The sequence below is a fragment of the Procambarus clarkii genome, chromosome 45, assembly GCF_040958095.1.
Source record: "Procambarus clarkii isolate CNS0578487 chromosome 45, FALCON_Pclarkii_2.0, whole genome shotgun sequence".
Taxonomy (NCBI): domain Eukaryota; kingdom Metazoa; phylum Arthropoda; class Malacostraca; order Decapoda; family Cambaridae; genus Procambarus; species Procambarus clarkii.
In genome coordinates this window covers 36,087,279-36,102,590 of record NC_091194.1, presented here as the reverse complement: position 1 = coordinate 36,102,590, position 15,312 = coordinate 36,087,279, and positions in this window count along the sequence as shown.

The window sequence follows — 15,312 nt, the reverse complement described above, 5'->3', positions numbered from 1 at the left end:
TGTATTCCTGTGTTGCTGTAGTTATAGTAGGTGGTTCCTGTGTTGTGGTAGTTATGGTAGGTGGTCCTGTGTTGTGGTAGTTATGGTAGGTGGTTCCTGTGTTGTGGTAGTTATGGTAGGTGGTCCTGTGTTGTGGTAGTTATGGTAGGTGGTCCTGTGTTGTGGTAGTTATGGTAGGTGGTCCTGTGTTGTGGTAGTTATGGTAGGTGGTTCCTGTGTTGTGGTAGTTATGGTAGGTGGTCCTGTGTTGTGGTAGTTATGGTTGGTGGTCCTGTGTTGTGGTAGTTATGGTAGGTGGTTCCTGTGTTGTGGTAGTTATGGTAGATGGTTCCTGTGTTGTGGTAGTTATGGTAGGTGGTTCCTGTGTTGTGGTAGTTATGGTAGATGGTTCCTGTGTTGTGGTAGTTATGGTAGGTGGTTCCTGTGTTGTGGTAGTTATGGTAGATGGTTCCTGTGTTGTGGTAGTTATGGTAGATGGTTCCTGTGTTGTGGTAGTTATGGTAGATGGTTCCTGTGTTGTGGTAGTTATGATAGATTACTAACTACCTTTGTCTTGGTAGTTAGCAGTAATCATCAGTGATACTCTTAATTATCAGAATCCCTCTGATATTCTCATGGCGTGGTTCATGAAGAAGAGATCAATTATACACAACTATGCTATTTAAAACATACAAAAATATACAAAAATGCCAACAGACTTCTAGCAAAATTAGAAAAATGGAGTCACTGGAGCGAATGTAAATACTGCTGGACAGAAATTTGGTGCACGATGCAATATTCGAACACTTTGAAGTGACCTTTACTTACCTGTCGCTGCGTCCCACTGGCACACGAACAAAGCATCATGAACTATCAGTAACACACACTATACAGATTGTCACAGTTGGGACAAATACTGAGACTTAATTCATTATCAGTAATATAAGGAACCTTGGTTAAGAAAGTCATCTCACAGGAAACACGCAAGATTCTATGCTAACTCTGAAGACATTAGGTAACTGCGCGTTTAGTGTCAGGACGAAGTACGTTATTCTCTGCTCTGAAAGTGGAATACAGAACATTTTACATCCATGTATTCTTTGGATGTAGTACTCTGTACTCTACATCCATAGATAAAGATGTTGTTGTCCATCTACATCTACTCTGTATTCTACTTGTAGAATGTCCATAATATGATAATACTTGAAACAATGGTAAGTTCGGTACTATAATATCGTGGTTGGGTCCTGTCCTCCCCGAGCGGGAAGTAGTGTCCTCGCCTCCTCAACACCCAGCACAGTCTTACACTCTGGACCTCCTTCATAGGTGGCAGCCTGGTGCCACTCCGGCCTCTGCTGCTTCTCATGGCTGATACCTGACAGCACTCTGATGCTTCTGATGTCTGTGGCACTTCTAATATCTCTGATGCCTCCATCGTCACTGTACAGGTTGTTGCCATGATGCACTCTACCGTAGCGTGGTCAGTGTGGTGGCCCACTCCTGGTGGCGGGACGGGGAAGCAATTGCCCGGTTAGCAGTTAATGATCAATGATCCTCGTCTGCTTGTTCTAGCGAACCACCGCTCTATAAAGAAAGCCTTTCCCGACGCGATTTACGGTTTCCTTTGCATCTTCTTCGTGTTTCGGGACTCTGCTGTAAGTCTTGGTTGGTGCAAGTAAGTCTGTCCTACCTGAGAGAGAGTCTGTTCCCTGCTGTTTGGGTCCGGATCTTTAATATTCTGGCCAATACAAGTGGCTCTCGTAACTTATTTCCGAAATCATTGGCTGATTGTCACGTGACTTGCCGCATGTGCTGGGTTGTGAGAGTCACGGAACTCTTGGTCACAGAAGCTTGATGAGTCACGCTCTTGAAAATTAATTTAACAACATAACAACGTGTTAATTAAAAGAGAAAAAAACACTTCTTAGTTATGATAATACTGGTCTTCATGTTTAGTGGGAAATATATAGGGAGTTGTCCATATATCGTTAGCTGCTGATGAATTAGCATTAATATATTGCTAGTTATCAAAAGCACTTATTAGTATTATTACTACATGTCTTCAGGTAATGTTCGTCCATCCAGCGACCAACCCCCCTAACGCTCATTCGTCAATTTTACATAATGAATATTCAAAATAGGGATTTTCTTAAAAAATTATTAATAATATTCTATATTAGCATATCAAGGCGTAAGGTAGGTTAGGCCCGCTGTTTAGGCTCTGATGGCAAAGTATTTGTGTTTGTAGCGCGTGGGTGAAGCCTTTACGGAAATGTGATTCGAACGGAGATCGTTAGCCAAGGACTTTTCGAACGTCATCAGTTATGTAACCTGACCTCATCAACTTACAGCCTGACCTCATCAACTTACAGCCTGACCTCATCAACTTACAGCCTGACCTCATCAACTTACAGCCTGACCTCATCAACACACAACCCGTCCTCATCAACACACAACCCTTCCTCATCAACACACAGCCCGTCCTCATCAACACACAACCCTTCCTCATCAACACACAGCCCGTCCCCCATCAGCCCACAACTCGTCCTCATCAACACACAGCCCGTCCTCATCAACACACAACCCGTCCTCATCAACACACAGCCCGTCCTCATCAACTCATAGCCCGTCCTCATCAACACACAACCCATCCACATCAACACACAACCCGTCCTCATGAACACACAACCCGTCCTCATGAACACACAACCCGTCCTCATAAACACACAACCCGTCCTCATGAACACACAACCCGTCCTCATGAACACACAACCCGTCCTCATCAACACATAACCCGTCCTCATCAACACACAACCCGTCCTCATCAACACACAACCCGTCCTCATCAACACACAACCCGTCCTCATCAACACACAACCCGTCCTCATGAACACACAACCCGTCCTCATCAACACACAACCCGTCCTCATGAACACACAACCCGTCCTCATCAACACACAACCCGTCCTCATGAACACACAACCCGTCCTCATCAACACACAACCCGTCCTCATGAACACACAACCCGTCCTCATCAACACACAACCCGTCCTCATCAACACACAACCCGTCCTCATGAACACACAACCCGTCCTCATGAACACACAACCCGTCCTCATCAACACACAACCCGTCCTCATCAACACACAACCCGTCCTCATCAACACACAACCCGTCCTCGTGAACACACAACCCGTCCTCATCAACACACAACCCGTCCTCATGAACACACAACCCGTCCTCATCAACACACAACCCGTCCTCATCAACACACAACCCGTCCTCATCAACACACAACCCGTCCTCATCAACACACAACCCGTCCTCATCAACACACAACCCGTCCTCATCAACACACAACCCGTCCTCATCAACACACAACCCGTCCTCATCAACACACAGCCCGTCCTCATCAACACACAACCCGTCCTCATGAACACACAACCCGTCCTCATGAACACACAACCCGTCCTCATGAACACACAACCCGTCCTCATCAACACACAACCCGTCCTCATGAACACACAACCCGTCCTCATCAACACACTGCCCGTCCTCATCAACACACAGCCCGTCCTCATCAACACACAACCCGTCCTCATCAACACACTGCCCGTCCTCATCAACACACAGCCCGTCCTCATCAACACACAACCCGTCCTCATCAACACACTGCCCGTCCTCATCAACACACAGCCCGTCCTCATCAACACACAACCCGTCCTTCTCAACACAGGCACTAAAAATACACGTAATCGGCCACAGAACCAAAAACTAACATAAGTTGGTTTGATAGCATTAGATATAGATAGTCAACAGCGTGATGATTAGCTGTCCTCGAGTATATGGCTACTAGAGCCACCATTGAACTCACCTGCTAGGTAAAGAAATTTCAGTATCACGACCATTAAGTGCCTTTGTTAACGCGTAGATCAGAGATCACCAGCTTGATGCCTCTCCCCCACCCTCGTCCCCCGCACTCCCGGAGGACCCCACATTGAAGTCTCCTCCCCCACACACTCGAAGGACCCCACATTGAAGTCTCCTCCCACACACACTCAGAGGACCCCACCTCGAAGCCCCCACTGTCACCTCCTCCACCACTCACAATCTCAAGAGACAAGGCTGGCCGAAACTAGTGAAAGGATAGACCCCAGAGGACGGGTGCAACATTTCACCCCAGATATTTCAGGAGGTAACACAATCAGGATCCGAGCGTGAGAGAACAGATCGGTCTCCAGGGGACGTGTAGCTCCTGGGCTGACGTCAGCACCTGCCACATCAGTTTTCACAAGATCATTAACAAACCCCCCTACCCTTGAGGGCGACACAACCTCATAGATAGGAAGGATAGTCAGGTCGACCACGTCAGGAGGAGAGCTGGAATAGGCACCCATGGGTGGGGATGAGTTACCTGTTGACATAACGTTAATCGTGATGAAGAAATCATCTTTGATTGTTCCAAGGTTATAACCAGTTGATAAACGTCACCCGTGTTGCAAGGGGCTCATTTGCCGACGGGAAAGTTGTGTTGTGTATTAGCATCGGGTCGTAGGGAAGTGATTAACTTCCTAAGGTATTATAATACAGTTGAGGTTGATAGGAGAAATGTAAGGGGTCAACGGCGCTCTACCATTAACATTAGGCTTAGATTGTCACTTATGAGGCCATTCAGTCACATGTTAAGGGTGTCATAAGGAGCCCATTCACGAATAATAGTCACTGAAGGCGACATAGAGTGAGATCCTGGGTACTGGACACTGCAGGATCTCTCATATTGTCGCTAAAGCCACAACTCTAAGGCAAGAAAATCACAGCTGGAACACATAACTGTATTTTAAAGCTCTAATATTAGGAGAGGACGGCTTTCAACTCACAGTAACATAATAGAACTTATGAATGCGAGATTATAGGTTGACATTGAACAAATATGTAGATGCTAATCCTATAAATTTTACTCCTTCCCGGACAGAAGCAGGAAAGTAGCCAGGATGGGAGCGTAGAGAGGAGCAGCAGCAGTAGCACAAGCAGCAGCAGAGGGACGCAGCAGAAGAAGGAAGAAGGTGGAGAGGCAGTTCACACGCTGGGCCCATTGGCCCAGAACACTACCACCACCTCCCCATTCTTCGTGTAAGTCCGGACACGTAGTGATTATTCTTGTACTCCCTGTTCTTATGTCTCATTGACCGTCTCTCTCTTGGCCCCTTTCAGTCTTTTTGTATCTCTTTGAATCTTTTATTCCTAATGCAATGTCTGTCTGTCTGTCTCTCCAACCCATCCTCTTAAAATTATGTAAGCTTATCGTGCGTTTGCCCGTATGACCAAAAATTCACGTAATTTGAAATTAATTCAGCTCACGAAAGAAACATACTGTTCCGTTTTCTGTTTTGAGTCCTCTGGCTTACTCAGTTAGGTTAGGAGAGGAAACTTTCTGATGACCATTTTCGTAACGTTATGAAACCTTAGGAGAACTTCCTGCCCTCCTAACCTACCAGAGGACACTTAACTTGCTGTTTTGGAAGAAAAAATCTAAAATTTATTTTGAACTATTTTTCATTTTCAAATTACGTCCATTTTCGGCGGTACGGACAAACAGCCAAATTCAGACGTAATTTTTAAGAAGACAAGTTGGTCGGTCAGCCTGTCTGTCTGTGTTGCTGCTAGCACTGAATGAAGGGCTGGCCAGATCCCCTTGTCTCTAAGCCAGGTTGTGGGAGATCATTCTTCATCTCAAGCTGTTGTGACAGTAAGTGTAGTAAAGGTAGCCTGCAGGTCTGAAGAACCTACATATTCCAGGAGTCTAAAATGATTAATACTTACACGTAAATCAGTTACGACAAGATCAACCCACCAAACATTTTCGCGTTTTCAAAACGTCCCAAAAACGACTTTTCATTGTTTTGGGCACGTTTTAAATTACGTTTAAAATACGTATTTTGAGAATTTGTAAAAACGACTTTAAAACGTGAGGTCAAAACGTTTTAATAAAACGTATTTTATATGTCATGATATAACGTTTTGGAGCAAAGGTTGAATTTATTAGGTAAAATTATCTTCATTGCATTTAGAAAGATGGAGACAGAGAGGAGAGAGAGATCAGAGAGAGAGAAAAAGGAGAGAGGAAAGAGGTATCAGAGAGAGAGAAAAAGGAGAGAGGAGACAGGAAGACAGGAGAACAGAGGGAGAAAGAGAGAGAGATAGAGAAGATGAGAGAAAGAAAGAAGCAGAAAAAGTGAGAAGAGAGAAAAGAAGAGCATGAAGAAGAGAGGGAAAGAGAAGAAGAGAGAGAGATATAAGGAGAGAGAGAGATAGAAGAGAAAAGAGGTGAGAGAAGAGAGAGGAGAGAAAAGAGAGAAAAAAAAGAGAGAGAGAGAGAAGGAGAGAGAGAGGGGAGGAAAGCGAGGGTCGAGTGATCCATAGAGGAGAGTAGGGGAGAGAGAGAAAAGAGAGAGAGAGCGGGAGGAGAAAGAGGAAGAGGAGAGAGAATAAAGAGTGAGAGAAGTGAAGAGAGAGAGAGAGAGAGCAAGAAGGGAGGGAGGGGGATATTATATATATATTGTGACGGTAACGCGTTGGTGTTCGGCTGTTCAAGAGCTAGGGGTATGGCCTCGTCACATATAGAAACAAAAAATAGAAAATCTGGAACTTCGTCTGTGGTAAGGTAATGAGAAGACACACAAAACACAAGTAAATTTAACAATGAGTTTTTAATTACGTTAGAAAAGCAAAACATGAATAAAATGGACATATAAATTGGAACATAAAATCAATCAATCAAAATAATAAGAATAATCAAATGACAAAATGAAAAGTTACGTTAAGACAAGTGAGTAATAACAAGTGTATAACAAACAATGTAAATATGGGTGCAGGAATATTGGCTTTAAGCTGCCACCTCTCTTAGTACACGTAAGCCACAGCTTATTCTACCAACGAGACGTGTTAACTTGTTGAAAGCACTGGATATTCTGAGGTCTGGCGGTCGTGTGGCCCCAGACATCAGGTAGTGTGGTGGGTGGAGAGCAGGTGCAACTGGACCCTCAGCCAATCAGCGATGAGCGGGCGACAGACAGGTAGTTTGGTGATTCGAGGTGGAGCAGGTGTTCCTGGCTGCATACGTTTTGCGCTCTGGCAAACTTTGGAGATGTATTTGTTGGATATTTCTTCCATACTAGTTTTATATAGATGTATATATCGACGTATTTTGGAGGGAAGAGCAGGCTCAATCTCTTGAAGGAGATTATCGTCACAATATATATATATAAATATATATATATATATATATATATATATATATATATATATATATATATATATATATATATATATATATATATATATATATATGTCGTACCTAGTAGCCAGAACGCACTTTTCAGCCTACTATGCAAGGCCCGATTTGCCTAATAAGCCAAGTTTTCATGAATTAATTGTTTTTCAACTACCTAACCTACCTAACCTAACCTAACCTAACTTTTTCGGCTACCTAACCTAACCTAACCTATAAAGATAGGTTAGGTTAAGTTAGCTAGGATTGATTAGGTTCGGTCATATATGTACGTTAATTTTAACTCCAATAAAAAAAATTGACCTCATACATCATGAAATGGGTAGCTTTATCATTTCATAAGAAAAACATTAGAGAAAATATATTAATTCAGGAAAATTTGACTTATTAGGCAAATCGGGCCTTGCATAGTAGGCCGATTACGACGTTCTGGCTACTAGGTACAACATATATATATATATATATATATATATATATATGTCGTACCTAGTAGCCAGAACTCACTTCTCAGCCTACTATGCAAGGCCCGATTTGCCTAATAAGCCAAGTTTTCATGAATTAATTGTTTTTCGACTACCTAACCTACCTAACCTAACCTAACTTTTTCGGCTACCTAACCAAACCTAACCTATAAAGATAGGTTAGGTTAGGTTAGGTAGGGTTGGTTAGGTTCGGTCATATATCTACGTTAATTTTAACTCCAATAAACAAAAATTGACCTCATACATAATGAAATGGGTAGCTTTATCATTTCATGAGAAAAAAATTAGAAAAAATATATTAATTCAGGAAAACTTGGCTTATTAGGCAAATCGGGCCTTGCATAGTAGGCCAAAAAGTGAGTTCTGGCTACTAGGTACGACATATATATATATATATATATATATATATATATATATATATATATATATATATATATATATATATATATATATATTAGTATATTTTGGTAGCATTCTTTCCTGTAGACATATATTAATAAATATGACCGAAAAAGTAAGATTAATAATTCTAACACGAATTTTCTCAATGTTTCTTACATCATTCTTCATTGTTGATGGTAACTGAAAAATCAATTCTCCAAAATTCATTTTTATTTCTAGTCTGACGCGACACTTGAGCGCATTTCGTAAAACTTATTACATTTTCAAAGACTTTAGTTTACACACACACAACTATAACTGAATAGAACTTAAATGTCCTCGATTTTTTATACCTGCATTTGGGTGAGGTGATATGTTACAACAGTTTTGGATGAGGTGAAAACAAACTTTCAACACAAGACAGAACACGAAACAATGGGTATAATTTTGGGTAAGTTAAAGAGAAGAATGGAAGTAACTGCAAAGGGCCTATTGGCCCATATTTCTTGATGCTTCTATATTGGTACGGAGTCTTGAAGTGGGTAGAATATATATTGGCTGTTGATTGCTGGTGTCGACTTCTTAATGTGTAGTGCCTCGCAGATTTCTAGCCGCCTGCTATCGCTGTATCTATCGATGATTTCCGTGTTTTTTATTAAGACTTCTCTGGTGATGGTCTGGTTATGGGAAGAGATTATATGTTCCTTAATGGAGCCCTGTTGCTTATGCATTATTAATCGCCTGGAAAGAGATGTTGTTGTCTTGCCTATATACTGAATTCTTTGAGGCTTACAGTCCCCAAGTGGGCATTTGAAGGCATAGAGACATTGGTCTCTTTTTAAGCGTTTTGCTTTGTGTCTGGAGAGTTTCTCATGAGTAGGTTGGCCGTTTTCTTGATTTTATAGTAGATCGTCAATTGTATCTTCTGATTTTTGTCTGTAGGGATAACGTTTCTATTAACAATATCTTTCAGGACCCTTTCCTCCGTTTTATGAGCTGTGGAAAAGAAGTTCCTGTAAAATAGTCTAATAGGGGGTACAGGTGTTGTGTTAGTTGTCTCTTCAGAGGTTGCATGGCGTTGCACCTTCCTTCTTATGATGTCTTCAACGAAACCATTGGAGAAGCCGTTGTTGACTAGGACCTGCCTTACCCTACAGAGTTCTTCATCGACTTGCTTCAATCCCGAGCTGTGGCTGAGAGCACGGTCGACATAAGCGTTCTTTGTCTTTGAAAAGAAGGGAGGGAAGCGTTCAAAAGTCTTTGAAAATGTAAAAAGTTTTACGAAGCGCGCTCAAGTGTCGCGTCAGACTAGAAATAAAAATGAATTTTGGAGAATTGATTTTTCAGTTACCATCAACAGTGAAGAAAAATGTAAGAAACACTGAGAAAATTGAGTTGACTAGGACCTGCCTTACCCTACAGAGTTCTTCATCGACTTGCTTCAATCCCGAGCTGTGGCTGAGAGCACGGTCGACATAAGCGTTCTTTGTCTTTGAAAAGAAGGGAGGGAAGCGTTCAAAAGTCTTTGAAAATGTAAAAAGTTTTACGAAACGCGCTCAAGTGTCGCGTCAGACTAGAAATAAAAATGAATTTTGGAGAATTGATTTTTCAGTTACCATCAACAGTGAAGAAAAATGTAAGAAACATTGAGAAAATTCGTGAAAAATTATATATGTATATATATATATATATATATATATATATATATATATATATATATATAGAGAGAGAGAGAGAGAGAGAGAGAGAGAGAGAGAGAGAGAGAGAGAGAGAGAGAGAGCCAAGCAAACACAGCACGAATGTGGACGTTTTTAAATGGTGCCAAAAAAGGTAATACTGTTACGTTTGACATATATACGTATTTCTGACATCCTTAAAACCAAAGGATATAAATAAAAACATATATTGTTGAGATGCAGTTTTTTAAGTTTTATGTAAAAATTTAAAAATAATAGTGTATGCTATGGAATTATAATGTTTTCATGCTTTATATTTAAGAATAAATAATTTTCAGTCAACATTTTGTGTTTTTTGCTTACTTTATGTAAACCTATCCAATTTACATTCATATAACATGAATATAACATTTATATGATGTCAATATAACTTTATTTACACGACATATTACGTCATTATGATGTTATATTAACGTATAATTCCTGTATAAAAACCAAAATATTATATTGAACTTTATGTTTTATACCTTGTAAAGTTATCATGAAACTTGGAATAAGACGGTAAGCATGCTTTACTTATGAAAATATAGAAACAAATTAACAAAATCATTTTAACATAAAAAAATATAAACATAACATAAATCAACTGCATGCATGGGAGTTATTTGGAACCCTGTAATATTACATACATGAACCTTGAGGTACAAACCCAGTATACCTACCTATGCAGTGCTTTCCTAAATCTTACACGTTGTTTCAAGTTCTATCTTGTATTGTTACTTTTAATGCCCTATTAATGTCCTGTTTGTTATGTTATATTCCCTTCTGCCATATGTCACTTCTAATTCTTCGCCTTTCTAAAGAATGTAATTAAAACTTTGACAATCTTTCTTCATATGACAGGTTTCTAACACTTTTGCCCACTAATGATGAAGTATGGAGTCAAAACATTAGCTGCTAAATGTTCACTAATGACGAAGTATGGCATCAAATTTAAAATATTTGCAAAAATTCAGGTTTTTATCCAATTTTGGGGGACTGATTTTAAACTGCCGCCAACGTCTTCCCGTTTTGAACTACTGAAGAACAAATGTTGCCATTTATATATGGATAACTATTATAAGTCGGTTTGAATGAGTGAATTGCTGGTTGAAGATGGGGTATACACCTGTGGTATTATCAGATTGCAGCTTGGTGAACCTAAAACCCTTCAGATCCAAGCAAAGGGTAAAATGCCAGCAGATACACTTGCGAACACATTGATACCAAAATGAAAGACGTATGACGAGAATTGAGGTAACAAAAGTGAAAAGTGTGTACACTTTATATTGCTCTTGAGCGCTCCCAGGTAACTTTCTCTCACTTTCTCTGTTTTGTGCTGGTGGTACGCCATGCGTTTGGAGTTTATATGCATTTAAATCTGTAGAGGATTCTATTGCAAACACATTGATACCAAATTGAAAAACCTAGGTCGAGAATTTAAGTGACAAAGTTGAAAAGAGTATTCGCTTTCAGTATTACCATGCTCTCTAATGGAAGGCCAGATACTGCATGGCTCTCTTCCCAGTAACGCAGCCTGCTTTCATCACGTTAGCGGGTGGAGCGCACTGCTGTTTTTTATATTTTATGCATATATTCCCATTGGAAATATTATTGCGAACACAATGATATCAAAATGAAAGACCTAGGACGACAATTGAGGTTAAAAAGAAAAGAGTGTATACATGTTATCGCTCTAGCGAGCTCCCGGGTAACACGCTCTCACTTTCTCTGTTTGTTGCGGATGGTGGGCCTGGCTTTTGGAGTTTATATGCATTTACTCCTCTAGAGAATTCTATTTCGAACACATTGTTACAAAATTGAAAAACCTAGGACGAGAATTTAGGTGACAAAGTTGAAAAGAGTATACACTTTTCAGCATTTCTGCACGCTACCACGGAATGTTCAAAACCACTGGAGATAGTGGAGGGCTAACTCGCCCAAAGTGTTTTGGCTGATTAACTCTGTTATCCTACGTTAGACGCACTCTAGTGAATTTATATCCATTCTATAGTATGGCGACCAAAAGTGAAGTGCATATATATCTAAATGGGGCCTAACCAGAGCAAGATATAGCTGAAGAACAACAGATGTCTTAATTATTACTAATGTTTCGATACATAAATCCCAGTGTTCTGTTTGCATTATTATGAACATTTATGTAATGATTTTTTGGTTTTAAATTCTTACTAACCATAACTCCCAGATCCCTTTCATAATTCGACTTTGCAATCTCAGCACCATGCATCTAACTAAATATCTTGTAACTCTATCATCATTACCTATCCTCTAAACCGTACATTTGTCAGCATTTATAACTGCATCCGCCAATCTTTTGACCATTTTAGTACCCTATTTAGATCGTTTCGAAGTGATAGTGAGCCTTTTTCCATGTTCAATACTCTCTCAATTTTTGTATCATCGGCAAATTTGCAAATAATGCTGCTCAAACCTGAATCTAAATATTTTATATATATTATGAGTAACAGAGGTCACAGAACAGAAAATTGAGGCACACACTCCACTTACATTTTCCCAATCTGATATAACCCCATTGATTCTAAATCTTTGTTTCCTTTGGTATAGCCATGCCCTAATTCAGCTTAATAGAAAAACCACAATATAGTGAGCCTCTATCTTTTTAATCAGTCTTTTATGTGGCACTGTATTCAAAGCTTATATTATGAGTGGGAAGTCCGTATAAACATTTGGGCCTCTACCCCCTTCAAACCGAACTGTTTTCCTTGCTTCTTGCACTGAAATGTGTACAAATCTCTAAACTGATACATTAATTGTGACTCTTTATCATCCTTAATTGCTCTCAACTCTCTAAGACATAACTGTAGCATGCACGTATCTGCAGCTAGACACAAATACAACAAAATTATTAATGATAACAAGAGACTTCGAACTAGGTACTTCACAGGAAAGTGTCCTCAGTCCTACCTTATTTAATATCTGAATAAACACGCTGTTAAACTCTGTACCGAGCAAACCCAACGTCCACATCATTATAGCTATGCTGATGATATAATGATACACACCACGGGGTATGCTCATGATATAATGATACACATCACCGGGTATGCTGATGATGTAATGATACACACCACTGGGTATGCTGATGATATAATTATACACACCACTGGGTATGCCTATGATATAATAATACATACCACTGGGTATGCTGATGATATAATGATACACACAACTGGTTATGATGATGATATAGATACACACCACTGGGTATGCTGATTAACTAATGATACACACCACTGGGTATGTTAACATACAGAACACTCTTAACTCTGTATTAGACTCATGTCAGGACCTAGGTTTAGTCATATCTCAGGAAAGAAAACCAAAATACTAAATTGGCGTCCACCCAGGCAGGGAGGAGTTGTTCACAAGATGCAACTGTATTATGGCTCCCAGCTTGACTATGTAAACAGATTCAAATACCTTGGCCTTGAGGTACCACTGTATGGTCCTGTTGTACAAATCAGTATAAAGACAGGCTCCAAGCTCTCAAGGCTGTTGCAGGTTATCACTCAGGGTATGGTGCCAATGTCAGAATTCATTGATTTGTCATGTTTGTAATAAGGCAAATAGGACACTGGGATATATTAATCAAAGCGTTAGTAACAAATCCCCTGGTGTTGTTCTTTAGCTATATCTTACTCTGGTTAGGCCCCATTTAGATTATGCAGTTCAGTTTTGGTCGCCATACTTTTGAATGTATATAAATTTTCTTGAATGTATCCAGCGTTGGATGACAAAGTTAATTCCCCAAATTAGAAACCTATCATAAGAAGAAAGATTAACATAGCTTAAATTGCATTCACTGGAAAGGCGAAGTTGGGGGTGACATGATAGTGGTTTACAAGTGGTTGAATGAACATAACAAAGGGGATATTAACAAGGTATTAAAAGTATCAACATAAGACAGAACACGAAACAATGGGTTTAAATTGAATAAGTTTAGATTTAGGAAAGACTTGGGTAAATACTGGTTCGGTAGAAGGGTTGTTGATCTGTGGAACCAATTATACCGCATAACGTTGTGAAGGTGGGGTCCCTCGATTGTTTCAAGCGCGGGTTGGACATGTACGTGAGTGGGATTTGGTGGTTATAAATAGGAGCTGCTTCGTATGGGCCAATAGGCCTTTTGCAGTTACCTTTGTTCTTATATTCTTAATAGTCAAAATTATTTACCTTGCATACATCGGATCTTTAGTGGATTATGCAACACCTCTGCTTGCTTTGATGCCTGAAAGAAAGTTTGGAAGGGCGTGAAAAATTGCAGAACGAAGCCTTGAAGATAATCCTTGGGTGCCCCTCGTACCACAAAGATACTTAACATGAGGAAGGAATTTAATATTCCGAGCGTTGTTTATCGTCTTACTGAAATTAACTGTCAAATTGGTATAAAAAATGCTTAGGCTTGCTCATCCTAACCTTTGAACTGAAGTCCTCGAGAATTTCTTTATTTAATGTAAACATTGTTTCAAATGGATAAATAAAACTGGAATTGAACTCAGAAAATATCAGATCTATAATTTGTACCCAGAGAGACAACAACAGCACTTTCCTGCACTGTGGGAAATTACACCCTTTCCAATTTTAGTCCCTCCCTTTCCAACAATGAAGCAAATTAGAGATCAGCCCAAGTTTCGTCTTGAGGCAAAGCTAAAATATAAGCCTTAAGCAATATTGATGCTCTGTCCACAGAGCATTCTCTCTCTCTCAAATCATATATACTGAGAATTTCCTACAGCGCCCCACGGGTGCATCTGGAAGCATATAGTTGTCCTGACAATGGGCGTTGGCTTATATTTTTTGTGGGGGAGTCTTTATAAACAACTTGGCCTCTACCCTTCAGACCGAATTATTTGCCTTGCATCATGCACTGAAATGTGAACAAGTATCCAAACTTGATACATTAATTATAAGTGACTCTTGATCATCATTAAATTAACAGCTCTCAATTCTTTAAGACATAACTGTAACATGCTCGTGTCTGAAGATAGACATAAATAGTAGTCATCCGTCAATCCCGTGGGGTTATGGAGTTGTGCCCTTGGTGTCTAGTTGTTGTAGTCTAGTTGGATGCAGCGCCTGCTGTGACTGTGAAGGCCAACCAGAGAAGGACAGTCTCAACTGCAGCGAGCGCAGAAAAACACCGAAGCGGGTGCGTCTGACAGTGGTCGAAACCTCCTCTGAAATCTATTATCCTCCGCCTGCCTCTTCAGTTCATCCTCGAATAGCTGGAGTCACTTCTGCACTTTACATCTCCAGGCAGATCTGTCCGCAGCTGCTGCCTCCCAAGTGTTGATGTCACTGTTAATCTGCTTGAGGTCGCGTTTGCAGGCATCTTTGAAACGCAGCTGAGGTCTTCCGGTGGGTCTCCTTCCTGATGCCAGTTCTCCATACCAGAGGTCCTTCGGTATGCAGCCATCGACCATGC